Raw genomic sequence first — 14670 nt, 5'->3', positions numbered from 1 at the left:
TATACCCTGACTCTGTGTGCAATGAACGCAAGAGAAGTGACACAATTTCACCTGGTTAATATTGCCTGCTAACCTGGATTTCTTTTAGCTAAATATGCAGGTTTAAAAATATTTACTTCTGTGTATTGATTTTAAGAAAGGCATTGATGTTTATGGTTAGAGACACGTTGGAGCAACGACAGTCCTTTTTCGCGAATGCGCACCGCATCGATTATATGCAACGCAGGACACGCTAGATAAACTAGTAATATCATCAACCATGTGTAGTTAACTAGTGATTATGATTGATTGATTGTTTTTTATAAGATAAGTTTAATGCTAGCTAGCGACTTACCTTGGCTTCTTACTGCATTCGCGTAACAGGCGGGCTCCCCGAGAGGCAGGTGGTTAGAGCGTTGGACTAGTTAACCGTAAGGTTGCAAGATTGAATCCCCGAGCTGACAAGGTAAAAATCTGTTGTTCTGCCCCTGAACAAGGCAGTTAACCCACTGTTTCTAGGCCGTCATTGTAAATAAGAATGTGTTCTTAACTGACTTGCCTAGTTAAATAAAGGTGTAAAATAAATCGGCCAAATCGGCGTCCAAAAATACCGATTTCCGATTGTTATGAAAACTTGAAATCGGCCCTAATTAATCGGCATTCCGATCAATTGGTCGACCTCTAATGTAGACGTAGTGCCTCCATGTGTTTCCATTCCAGTGAAATGGTGTTTAACATCTAGTCTCTCTCTCGATATCTCCCTCTCTCACCATGATTACAACCTTTGAAGGCAGAGAGGAGTAAAGGGAGAATCTTAGAGAGTGTTTTGGAGAGTGGCAGAGAAAGAAGGAATTGGAAAGAAAAGAGGATAAGTGGAAGAGGGGGAGAGGAAGAAAGAGAAAGAGAGGCTCACTGCCTGTTGACTCACTGAGCAGGAATGACTTGACCGGTCGTGATCTGTATGACTGAGCAGTGTGCACGCTTTCTCTTTCACACACGCTCTCTCTCTCTCTTGCACTCTCTCGCCACAGACACACTTACCAGCTGAGTGGAGAGCTCCAGCACAGCCTCAGGGACTTAGAGGGACTCTGTCGGGGAAGAGAGACAGGCAGGGACCCCCCCCCCCCCCTCTGGAGCTCACTGGAACTTACTCTGTTTTTCTCTCTCTCTCTTTCTCTCTCTCTCTCACTCAGTCTCTCTCCCCTTTCTCTCCCATTATCTCTCTATTTCTACTCTCGCCTTCTGTCTCTTTCCCTCGCTCTTTTTCCCTCTCTCCTTCTCTCTCTCTGTCTATCTCTCCCTCTTTCTCAGAATGGACACAGGATGTGAAGAGAGCAGGTGGCTGACAACAGTAGGTTACTTTTTCTATTTTCATTTTCTGTGTTTATAATATATAACAGGAGTTTGTTAGTGTGTTTTCGTTTCGAGGACTTGGAGTCGTATTGGAACATATTACTGCAAGTCAGAACAGATTCAGAAGAGATTCAGATCTTGATCTTAATTAGTTGATTGTGTGATTATTCAATCGTGTGATTACTCAAATGCTGCCGCTTATTCTCAGAACTCATTGTTCACATACTGCCAGAGCTTGGCTTTAGGCTACCCTTTGGCTAGGTTAGTGATGATATGGTGCAGCTCTGTGCTTAGTCATTAGCAAGGAACTATGATGTAGTCTGTCTATTTGCTGATAATGACAGAGGTATTAAATCTTCATTATATCTCCTCCTCCTCTGATTGCTGTGGAATATGAGAGGCTAGAGAGGGAGTTAACCTACCTACTGTACGGTTGTGAACGGGTCAACCCAAATAGGAGCCCATATCAATTAGAAAGGGACTCTAAGGGACATTGGAATGGGCATGACATTCCAAGGCGATTTATTGCGCAACATTCTGGTTTCTGAGACCAAACTCACAGAGACACACACACACACACACACACACACCTACACCTGAGGTAACTATAGCTGTTGACTCAGCTTGTTTTGTGTTTTTGCGAGGCTCCTCCCCACGCCTCCGTATGTTCTTGGAATCAGCATGTGAATGGCTGGGAGGGGTAGGTGTGGCACGCACCACTGTACCTTGACCTAACACCCGCCGCAACGCCCACACACTCGTAAACCTTTATCTTCACAAGCAACACTGTTACATACAAGGCAAAGGCAAAGTTTGTGATTTATATTGGACTAATTCAGGTAGGGGCTACTTCCTTCTCCCTGTCCTTCAGATTATAGAGGAACACACCTGGATTGTCCTACTGTGTGTGTGTCTGTCTGCTGTAATACAAAGGCCTCATTCTGTCAGTATGGCTGATTCACAGTACGGGGGAGGCCAGGGGAGATTAAAGCCTGCTCGTCTCTCAGGTGACACACACACACATATGTATATATATACACATACACACACACTCTTATCTCTGCTGGTCAGACTTAGCATTGTGTTTGTGGGGTGTAATCATGGCCATAGAGCATGTCTCTCTAATTGAAAATGCAGCTCCTGTTCTCATGGCTCTGGATGTATGGGGGCTGAGGGGGCTGGAGTTGTCTTTGTGGCCCTCTGGAGTGGCCCAAATTAAGTCAGGTCAGCTTGGGTCTCCACTTCAGGGTTGGTAGACAAGTCAGGGTCAATGGCATGGTTGTTTACGTATGTGTAATGTGTACATGAGTTGATTTAAGAGATGTTTGTGTGGGTGTGTTTTGTGTTTGCATTGGTGGTGTGTGTGTGTGTGTGTGTGTTTTGTGTGTGTGTGTGTGTTTCCCACAATGCCAAGTGTGTACAAAGATATGAGACGTGGTCACACGAGTGGAACCCTCCACTGTTCCTACATCACCACGGAAACAGGCCTCTCATTTTGTTATCACAGACATACTAAATTGGGGCTGCATTGGAATTGCCCCACTTGATCAACAATCACTCACAGTACTTTGAGGGATTATGCTCTTTAAGGAATAGCTAACACTTGGGAACTGAAAGGTGGGATTGACAATAATCTGTGGATAATATGTGGATGTTTAAACTTCCTCTTCGCTGTTTGGTTAGTGTCTCTACTGTTTGGTTGTCAACAGCCCTGTGGTGTGCCCAAGCCTGTGGCTATTCCCATTCCTCCTGGTATTCCCAGTCCTCCTGGCTTGGCTGGGCTCCTCTCCAGCTTCCTGTAGTGGAGTGTTTGGCATCACGCTGTGCCCAGGAACACACACTGCAGCCCTGCCTGTGGGCATGAAGTGTGTGTGTGGGAGAGAGAGAGGGAGAGAGAGGGAGTGTCAGAGGGGGTGGAGTAAAGGTACTGTCTCTCTCAAACACACACACACACACACACACACACACACACACACACACACACACACACACACACACACACACACACACACACACACTACTTAGCAGTGCCATACATTCTGTGGGCTTCCTTTTCTCTTTAGTTTTTGTTGGTCGCTGAGAAAGACATAACCTCTGTGTTTGGTAGAGCAGGAGTCAGAGGAGAGAAAGGAGAGGACAGGAGAGGGGCCAGACTCACCCAGGTGGACAGAGGTAGGAGTGGACGGAGGGGGTCACCCATGGAGGAAGGTGACCCTCACCACTGACCCTCTTGTCTTGTGAATACATCGTATTCTTGCAAGCGCAAAATCAAAGCTACTGACACATTGATGACTCGTCTGGTATCCTTGTGCTTTCTCAGGAAATGGGAGGCTGTGGAGGATATGACAAAGAGCCATCAAGTCAGCAGACTGACTGGACAGCTCTACTGTACGCCACAGGGGGCAGTGAGTAAACCTATGTATTTACTAAAGACCATACGTTTGTCATGTCCTGTTAATGACTCGTGTGTGTGTGTGTGTGTATTTCCATTCTGAATGTTTTTATTTGTGTGTCTGTCAGTGCCTGCATTTATTCATTGTGTGTTGGTATTGTGTAGAGTATGCGTATTTGCGTTTTTGTGGGTGTGTGTATTTGTTTACATCTGTGTGTGTCTCTGTGTGAATGTGCGTCAGTGGATGGTAACCAAATCTGGCCTGCTCTGACCCACCCCTCTGGTGATGCACACACACTCTGCCACGTCTCACAGCTTTGTTGTAGTGGAATGAATACCTGTTACGTCTCGGAGGGAGGGAGGGAGGGAGGGAGGGAGGGAGGGAGGGAGTGTTACAGAGATTGAGGGGTGATTGTTTAGGTGTGATGGATGGAGGGAGTTGGGGCCAGAACTGTGGTTAGGGTATAGGGAAGGTCAACAAATGAATAAATATGAGTTATGTGTCCCTCCTCTCCTATACTGGTGTCTGTAACTGTAAAACAGAGAATTCCCTTTTCTGCTACCTCTGATAAATACACCTCCGTGGGACGTGTTTTTTGTGGGCCTTACACAGAGACACAAAGCATCAGTGGGCGTCAATTGAGTGTTCTCAGAATAGCACAGGAAGTGACTTGATTTGACTATGACATCACTTCCATGTGGGGTTGTCCAGAACAGTTTGTTTCTGTTGGAACAAACGGTTTTGCTAATGTCATCGGGTGTGTTTATGTGTGGTAGTCCATATTTACGAGTCAGATTCACCTGGGACGACTTCTCAGTTCTGAAGCGGTGAAGCTCGCTCCCACACATGATGGAGCGCGGTCACTGTTTAGCTGGCCCCAAGGGTGTCTACACATCAGGCCCTGAGTGTTGCGGGAAACCAGGCCAGCCTGTTCCATAGACACACCCGACCCACACACACACCCCTCCATAGCTATCACTCTGTCAGAGCTCCTATTAGCATCATTGTTCCCTTGGCAACAACAGGGTCAGGGGTCACTTAGCAACTGCAGAATGTTGAGGACAATTCCTGTGAGGGAGACTGGAGCTCAGTGCTTCTGGCCTTTTGTTCCAGAACATACCCTCAAGTCTGGAAATAGAAATGGGGTATAATATTTCCACACTGTTTTCCTCCTCAAAGTGATGACACACTCTTCTATGGTAGTCAGATGACGTCATCACAGCTGATGACATACGTTAATGTATAGAGAATCTATGTCCTTCTATGATATGAGGAAGCCGGCGTGATGTTCGACATGACACTGAGCATGATGGAGTGTCTCCTCTCCTTCTGGCTCGCTGCCAAGAGGGGGTTTGCATGTCTTAGAGTAGGCTTCCTCTTTCCTTATTCCCTCTCTGATCAGACAGCACACTGTAAACACAAGAGGTGGTGATCAATACAAGCAGTGTGATAGTTATTCCCAGTAACAAATGTTTTTGACAAGGTACACAGCGGTGATAAATGACTATAGTACTGGAAAGCATGCGTGTACATTTATGACACCACCAGGTTGTGCTGCCGTGGACCTGTGCTTCATGTACTAAACTCAGCAAAAAAAAGAAACGGACCTTTTTCAGGATCCTGTCTTTCAAAAATAATTCATAAAAATCCAAATAGATCACAGATCTTCATTGTCAAGGGTTTAAACACTGTTTCCCATGCTTGTTCAATGAACCATAAACTATTAATGAACACGCACCTGTGGAATGGTCGTTAAGACACTAACAGCTTACAGACGGTAGGCAATTAAGGTCACAGTTATGAAAACTTAGGACACAAAAGAGGCCTTTCTACTGACTCTGAAAAGCACCAAAAGAAAGATGCCCAGGGTCCCTGCTCATCTGCCTGAACATGCCTTAGGCATGCTGCAAGGAGGCATGAGGACTGCAGATGTGGCCAGGGCAATAAATTGCAATGTCCGTACTGTGAGACGCCTAAGACAGCGCTACAGGGAGACCCGATGGACAGCTGATCATCCTCGCAGTGGCAGACCACGTGTAACAACACCTGCACAGGATCAGTACATCCGAACATCAAACCTGCGAGACAGGTACAGGATGGCAACAACAACTGCCCGAGTTACGTCAGGAACGCAAAATCCCTCCATCAGTGCTCAGACTGTCCGCAATAGGATGAGAGAGGCTGGACTGATAGCTTGTAGGCCTGATGTAAGGCAGGTCATCACCAGACATCACCGGCAACTACGTTGCCTATGGGCACAAACCCACCATCGCTGGACCAGACAGGACTGGAAAAATGTGCTCTTCACTGACGAGTCGCGGTTTAGTTTATTGCGTTTATCGTCAAAGGAATGAGCGTTACATCGAGGCCTGTACTCTGGAGCGGGATCGATGTGGAGGGTCCGTCATGGTCTGGGGCGGTGTGTCACAGCATCATCGGACTGAGCTCGTTGTCATTGCAGGCAATCTCAACGCTGTGCGTTACAGGGAAGACACCCTCCTCCCTCATGTGGTACCCTTCCTGCAGGCTCATCCTGACATGACCCTCCAGCATGATAATGCCACCAGCCATACTGCTCGTTGTGTGTGTGATTTCCTGCAAGACAGGAATGTCAGTGTTCTACCATGGCCAGCGAAGAGCCTGGATCTCAATCCCATTGAGCACGTCTGGGATCTGTTGGATCGGAGGGTGAGGGCTAGGGCCATTCCCCCCAGAAATGTCCGGGAACATGTCCGGGCACCTGCCTTGGTGGAAGAGTGGGGTAACATCTCACAGCAAGAACTGGCAAATCAGGTGATGTCTGTGATGAGGAGATGCACTGCAGTTCCTAATGCAGCTGGTGGCCACACCAGATAATCAGATAAAGATGATATTATGACAAAGCTTATCATATGCTGGGAGCCACGTACATATACGCTGGCAAAAGAACATTCTGGGATGTGGATATTCTTACACCTATGGCTAGTGTCACCTATGGCTCTCTCTCTCTCTCTCTCTCTCTCTCTCTCTCTCTCTCTCTCTGTCACGTTCTGACCTTAGTTCTTTTGTTATGTCTTTGTTTTAGTATGGTCAGGGCGTGAGTTGGATGGGTTGTCTATGTTAGTTTTTCTATTATTTGGTATTTCTGTGTTTGGCCTGGTATGGTTCTCAATCAGAGGCAGCTGTCAATCGTTGTCCCTGATTGAGAACCATACTTAGGTAGCCTGTCTTTCACTCTTGAGTTGTGGGTGATTTATTTTCCGTGTCAGTGTTTGTGCCACACGGGACTGTTTTGTTTGTTTCGATTTTCGTTTGTTCTTTCACTTTGTTATTTTGTATTTTGTAGTGTTCAGTCTTACATATTAAAATCTATGAACACTTACCACGCTGCAAGTTGGTCCGATATCTCTTACTCCTCGTCGGAAGAAGAAGACGAGCGTTTTTCTCTCTCTCTCTCTCTCTCTCTCTCTCTCTCTCTCTCTCTCTCTCTCTCTCTCTCTCTCTCTCTCTCTCTCTCTCTCTCTCTCTCGTGGCACTGCGACACAGAGTGATTGAACCTTTAGAGGCGTGCAGAGATCAAAACCTTCCTGTAGTCGTTGATTTGTAGCGTGGGAGAGATGCCTGAGGAATGATTTGTAGGGAAGAAGAGGAGCCTGAGGAATGCTCTTCAGATGTACTGGCGTTGATTCTAGAGGTGGAAGAGAGAAGTGCTCAGACTCCGAGGGCTTTGGACTGGCCGTGAGCCAGCAAGCAAACACTGGGGGTCTTTGAGGAGAACCGCTATGGTGCTGGCATTCACCTGAGCGAGAGGAGGTGGGGAGGGAGGGGGGAAGTCAGAAATAGTTGGTTCATATTCCATCTGCATTTCCAATGATGGAGAAATTATATATTCTTCTCTGGAGACCGTGACATAAAGTTCTTGCCTAATCATCAACCATTCCCCACTCACTCAAACACACGCCTACACAGTACTATCAGATGTCTGAACTTGAATATTTCTCTCTTGATAAACAATGTTGTACAGTCATAGCGTGGCTGCTGTTGAAGCCGGCTGGGGTTTCCTGGAAAATGAGTTTACGGTAAAAAGGAGCTCTCTTTTTGGGAAGTTGCCTTGGCGATGGGCCAACAGGGAGTGCGCCTGCGGTCATTTTTCTTGGACTGTGTGTGTGTGTGTGTGTGTCTGTGTGTGTGTGTGGAGTTTTTGTTATTTGCCACCATGTTGACAGACATTCTGCTTCCTGACATTTGAGTGTTGTTGTGACTCAGTGTTTGTGGGCTGTAGAGAACTGTGTCAAAATTAAAAGCAAATGTGTCCCATCTCAAATGGATTTTAGCGCTTCAGTAAAACAGTCCTCAGTTTGCTGCGGTAGATGTTTGTCAGAGACTAAGAATGTAATGAAAAATAATCCTGCAGCAACAGGAAATGTGAATTATTATGTAAATTGTAATTAATGGACATTTTTGGAGGGGTTGATTCAATTAAAAAAAAATTTTTATTAAGTCTGACAATTTAAAGTGGAAATTACAAATGTAACAAGCCTTTTTAAACCTTGAATACACCACACTTTGCATTTCCTGTTGCACTGCAAAATTCTCTGCGACAACACAGTGATCAAATTACGATAGCATATCTGTGTATAATTTGTTTACTGTAAACGTGAACCACTTTGTCAAAATGTGTGAGTTTTGTCTCAGCTTAATTCCAAGGAGGGGGATGGTTCCCCCCTTTCCCTTCTCTTGCAGTACACAAACACACACCCTGTCAGTTGGGAGGTGTGGAGATAAACAGGAGGCTGATCACAGCAGTCCTGACTGCCTCATAATCTCTGCTACCACCCGTCATCCGGGTTTAGTGACTCACCCTGCCGTCATCCAGCCCCTCTGGGGGTCACACACGTCACCCAGAACCCCACAACACACCCCCTCTGCCTGGCTTGGGCTAACTCTGCCTGCACCCCCCCCCCCCCCCCCCCCCCCCCCCCCCCCCCCCCCCCCCCCTCCCTGGCTTCCTGGCAGCCTGCTCCTGAGCCGGAGGTGATGAGAGCCTCTGTTTTTCCCTCTCGCACATTTCCAGAGCCTTTCAGTCTCATCCGCAGAAAAACAAGGGCTATTTTTTAACCCTCCTCCAATTAGGCTGTTAAGATTTGTTTATCTGTTTCCGTGAAAGACGTGTCCTCCCGGCTTAAAGTGGCACAGAAAGTGGACCAAAGTTCGTCCCGTTCCCGGAACTGGATCCAAACAAAGCCAGATGTTTAAGATTCTCTAGAAAGCGAGGAGACACACTTGTTATTGTCCTTTTTTTTCTCTGACAGTGGAAAAATACTTTGGAGGGTTATGGAGAAACGTCAGCCTGCCTTGTTTGTGTTCTGAAAAGCCAGGAACTCTTAAATCATGTCTTAGGACGTGGGCTTATTTTCGTGTGTGTGTGTGTGTGTGTGTGTGTGTGTGTGTGTGTGTGTGGCATTCAAGTGTCTGGCACTGTACTGTATTCCTCGCTTACTGCATAGATGCTTGTTAGATAGTATTTGATTTAAAAAAACACTTACTCCACAACCATGATGGATGTTCTGTTCTCCCTCCATCAGACTGATCTTCCATTAGCATAGCTCCAAACACACAAGGGGCTAATACCTGCCATCAGTACAGCCTATTACTCTGCATGGCCCATGCATGAACCCATAGCGCAGCTAGCGCTCACGCGCTAATGCACATTAACACACACATGAGCTCAGCGATGCATGCTAGGCTTAGCAGCATCATCTGGAAAGAGATACTGACAGAGACACTTATCCAGTAATGGAGGGTCTTTATTGGTTAACTCCAGGAATGGCCCTCAGAGAATGGCCCCATCATCCAGTTTAATGCCTTATCACCACATCTGAACTGAACGTATGGCGTCATCTGTCACGGTTCACATACTGTACAGCACAGGGGCTTTGACGGGGCTGCAGTCTCCTTCATTATCATTACTCAGTTGGCACTCTTGTTTTGTAACATCCTACGCACATTAACACGCATGCACACGCATACACAGAAACACACACTCCCAATATTCACATCATGGACACCTGTGCATGTTGGCTGTGTACTCTATCATGAAAGATCTGTTTCAATGTGCAACCTCCTCCTTTAGCTTCTCCCTTTGACTTTCCATTGACTTTCTTGATCAGGAATCCAATTAAGGGACTTAAGCCAGAGTTTCCAGGGGCTCTGAAAAGACTAGGAGGGAAGGTATTGTAATGACCCTGGGTCGTTACAGTATTAATAAGTAGTCAGAAGCTATTAATCACTGAAATGCCAGTCACTCCTTTGAGCCTCTTCAGCACTGCATTCCGCTACACAGTTCCTGGAACAGTTATGTCAAATATAATGGCTCAGATGCTATCTTTACGGGAATGAAGGATACGTTCAGGTCAGTGATGATGTAGTCCCAGGGGGATAGAGGGGTTTGACGTGCTGCCTGTTGAAGACAGGAGAACTTAGTCAGTCATCAAGCCTCATAAAGATCTGGATGACTCACTGTTTTAACACCTCAGCAGTGTGTCCTCTCTATTCCGCTATAGTGAGTCCCATCAGAACAGTGTTTCTCACATTTATCAAATGACTGATTCGCATTATATTAGATGTGTTGTCATGAAGGTGGGAAAGATGCTCTGACTGATGACTCAGTCCCTTTACCCTCCCACACGTATCGACACACACACACACGCACACACGCACACACACACACACACACATACCGTAGGTAAGTAATGCCATATCCGGCAGGAGGGGTAACCTTGTCGTCTGATTATCATACAAGCAGTGAGTAATTCTTCCTGTGTAATGATGAGAACATCCTGTCCATCAGTGTCAACCCTCCATCATCCCCCATCTCCTTTCATCATTCATCCTCCTCTTATGCACCTGGACCATAGTCTACCCTCTCACAGTCACCCCACGTCCACAGAGCTCTGTCTGTCTGTCTCCTCCTCTTGTGTGAGGCGTTTATGTGTGTTTGACGACTTGCAGCACACACCGTTTCCACCCTTTTCTGACACTAACAAATGAATAAACTTCTGTCACTTTTTTGGATGTGTATAAGATTAAGTCTAATCTCATGAAATAGGTGCTCCGTAAGGCAGATGTGCCCATACAAGTTTGGACAAAAGGAAGATGCTAGTCTACCCAGCATAGGAATAGGCCGGCCTCTCCCTGAAAAAGGAATCTCATATCATTTTCAGGAAAATGACCCCACCACCCCCCTCCACCACCATCCAGGCTGTTATATAAACACACCACCTTCACTCTCTCTCTTTCTTGATCTTTTTGAAACCCTGAGTGACATCACCGTCACCCGCGGCAGCTAGGGCCTGCCGGGCCGGTGTGTGGGAGTCTCTGTCTCTGCATGTCACTTCCTGGGAGAGCGCAACGGCCAACGCTCCACAAGGGCTCCTTTCACATGGGGGGGGGGGGGGGGTGAGAGAGAAAGAGAGCGGTAGAGATGAAACGTGTCTCTTACTTATTTATTCATCCCACAGGGTGTTAATGTTGTTAGGTTTGAGGTTGGCTTCACTCTTTCCTCTTCCCTACCATGCCACGGACTGGTGCTGGTGGGTGACTAAGTATTGTGTGGTTTATGAGATGTTATGCTGCCCCCTGGTGTCCAAAGGCAGGATTGTAGAAACGTGTCACGTGGTGATGATACTGTTCCATCCAACTGTTTTCTTTCTTTACAACATGCTCTGACATGTACTATGCTATATGGCCATTATAGGTCATCCAACACCCAGCATTCAGACACCTGTGATTGACTGTGAGAACCTCTGGGACCAACTGCTATTGAGCTGTGTTGTCATGGCGACACCATGGTTACTTAAGTGTTTTGGCCGGGTTCTCATAATCACACAGCACAGAGCTCTTTGTGTCCCAGTCGTTTTCTCCGACACTGAACACCCCTGCTGCGATCTGTTCACTCACTGTACATTCCTCCACCTGAATGTGTTATGATGAAGATCAGGTGGGATACACAGGTGTGTTTGCTGCCTGCCATGCCCTACGTGAAACACGTGTGTGTGTGTGTGTGTGTGTGTCTGTGTGTGGTCATGATGTCATCGTCAACACTAGCCCCATTGTAAATAGAAATAGGGTTTGGGGAGGTGCAGAGTGGTGTCACCCTGTCACATGGACAGCAGCCTGTGCCCTACCGTGTTCATAGATACCTGCAGGACAGGTACAGTAAGCAGGACACAATAAGGAAACTATTGTAAGGCTATGAGGCAAGCACTGTAAAACAGGTAGGATAACACGGCAAGTGTTTAGTGGCTGTGAGAGTAGTTTGTTTGGTTACTCATGGATGTGGAGTGTTTGCCCAAACACACACTTACACTCACTCTCACACACTCTGTGGTCATGTGGTGTTTCTATGTGTTTTCGCAGGACCCTCGGTTGGCAGAGCGGTTGCTGAGCTTTGAGAACAACAGTCAGGTGGGTAGATGAGTAACATTGTGTTCTTGTTTGCTGGATGAGTTCCAGAATAGAAGACTAGTTGACTGGTTAGATAACAAATAGTTATTACGTATTTCTTACAGGTGTTGATAGATAATGATTGTTGTCATGAATTGTGCATACAAAATTGTATCATTGTCCTATACTGTCTAATATGCGTTATGTTTTCTTTATGTTGATGTGAAGAGAATAGTATCTAAAGATTTGGTATTGTTTGTATGAGGTTACTGCAGTTCTTCACAGCGCTTAAGAGGGGTAGTGTCTGACGTGTGGAGGAGGATGTCACCCATCAGCTGTCCTCATAGCTGGGCTACCATGGCAACGACATTCATCAGAATGACTTCCGGCAAAAGCAAAGCACTGTCACGATCACTTTCTGTACTGACAGATGTCTTTATACTGATACTTATTGTGTTGGTGTTTTGGTTAAGGTTAATCATAAAAATGCTGAGCCACATGAGTGGACTGTCTTTGTAAATCTACTTGTCATCCATGTCACAACTGCTACACAGACTTTCTACTTGTCATTACGGCCAAAGAGAAATAAGCAAAGTGTCCTCCAAAACCATTTGCTACTGCTGCGCGTCCACTGCATCCCTATTGTCCGGCAGGGAAAGTCTTCCCCCAGAGGCTGGTTTCACATGGTGGTTTAGATTAATGTTCTCAGTGTCTAGCACCATTTGAAATCAGTGTTCTTGGGGACAGGAGAACAGCACTGGGCCTCTGGTAGTGTCAATCAGTCTACTGGAGCCATCCTCTCTCTCTCTCTCTCCCCTTTAAAGGATGACTGATTTCCTCTGGTGTTTAGAGCCCCTTAAAGCCTTCTAGCACCATTTGAAATCGGTTATAATGACTGGGGATCAATGCCTCAATGTCTTCACGATGTCTACATGTCAACTCTACAGTCAAGCAGACAGGAAATGAATTGGATGAATGTTCATATTGTACGTGTCACAGGGTCTGCTCTACAGATCCTGGAATCGAAATGAGTTGGACGGGAGCTCATTTCCAGTGGGACAGTTTTTAAAGTGTTTATTGAATAAATGTTCAATTAAACTGAATTGATATCTTACGTTTTCCTGTGTGTATGTTATTATATTTGTGTCCGTGGTTATACACCTGCATGTAACCCTATATAACCCCGCTCTGCTATGTATAAAAGTTATCAGAGCTCAAGGGATCAAAACAAGTCATTTCACAATACCCTCACTCATAACAGATTGAATCACTGTTATACCTAGAAGAACACAACACAATCCAACACGTACTTTATAACATGATCATGGAAACAGGAAAGGCATTTTATTGCAGGACTTGTACCAGACACCGCACAGAACCACAGAAGTCAACTGAGGACAGAATCGTAATTAAACCGGGAAAGTTCCTGTTCTATAATGTGGATGAATGAGCTCCAAGGAAGCCTGATGTTCTCAATAAGATTTTAAAGTTGTGGAAGTTTCTCTTATCTCTGCTCGGCGTCTCTGTCGCCTGTGTTACCATGTCACGAGACAACTGGTATCTATTCATATAGTGTGTTGTTAGGTGTAGATAAAGGTGTTGTGGATGGGGCGATGGCATTGATGGTGGTTAGCATTGTAGTACAAACATGATCATGGAGTTGAACTTGGAGACCATCCCAGAGAATGTAGTTGAACTGGGAGAGGAAGAGGAGGAGGCGAAGGAAGAAAAATAAGTGCCTCTCCACATTCAAATGCTACAGAGGAACAGATTTGACCAGAGGTCATTCTGTGGACATGATTATTAGCTGAGATACTATGTCATTTCAACTCGTATCATTATTTTAAAACCTGCCATTATTCCGTAATAAGCTATTTCCCTCAAATCAATGGGGTTTTAATGGGGCCTAGTTGTCCTTGCACCTTTCCCGTTGCCCTAGGCCTAGGGCACTGCAGTAGTACACTTTTCCTTTCACCTTGATGGTCTCATATGAGTCAAATGCAAACAGATATCAATGCTCCCAGTGTGTTACCTATCTCCTGATTATATGGGTGTTTCATAACCCATAAGTGTGCTTTTCACAGGCGGCTGGTGGTACCCTAATTGGGGAGGACAGACTCATTGTAATTGCTGGAATGGTATGAAACACATCAAACCTGTGGTATTATGAGCCATCCTCCCCTCACCAGCCTCCTGTGGAGCCCAAATTGGCTAGGTTGAAGACAAAATAGGTAAGGACTCATGTGCGTAAGCTTTTGAAATGAAACAGATTCATGTTTATTCTAGTTGATAACTAGCATCGCTGGTCTGTTTGTTTAGAAATCTTCCACATTTACGCAAAGCTTTATGGGATATTAGAAATCCTCCTAACCTGGGTATCTTCAACATAGCATATTACTGGTTCGATGTCACAACATACAACTTTGGGGGTGTTTCAGCAACAATGCAAAGTTCTACCTTACAGTTCTACAGTACACTATGACATCACCAAAGACCTGTAGAATGCACTGTTGCATTCTAA

General features: G+C 45.8%; 1 long non-coding RNA gene across 1 annotated transcript; it reads left to right on the top strand.

Annotated features, from left to right (window-relative positions):
- Positions 1-1140: 1140 nt before the first annotated feature.
- On the top strand, positions 1141-14087 carry LOC110500107. Its single transcript, XR_002470058.2, has 3 exons — positions 1141-1330; positions 3653-3737; positions 12123-14087. It is a non-coding gene; the product is annotated as an uncharacterized LOC110500107 (long non-coding RNA).
- Positions 14088-14670: the final 583 nt, after the last annotated feature.

This window comes from Oncorhynchus mykiss, chromosome 21 (genome assembly GCF_013265735.2).
Source record: "Oncorhynchus mykiss isolate Arlee chromosome 21, USDA_OmykA_1.1, whole genome shotgun sequence".
Taxonomy (NCBI): Eukaryota; Metazoa; Chordata; class Actinopteri; order Salmoniformes; family Salmonidae; genus Oncorhynchus; species Oncorhynchus mykiss.
This window is presented reverse-complemented; position numbering and strand designations above follow the sequence as displayed.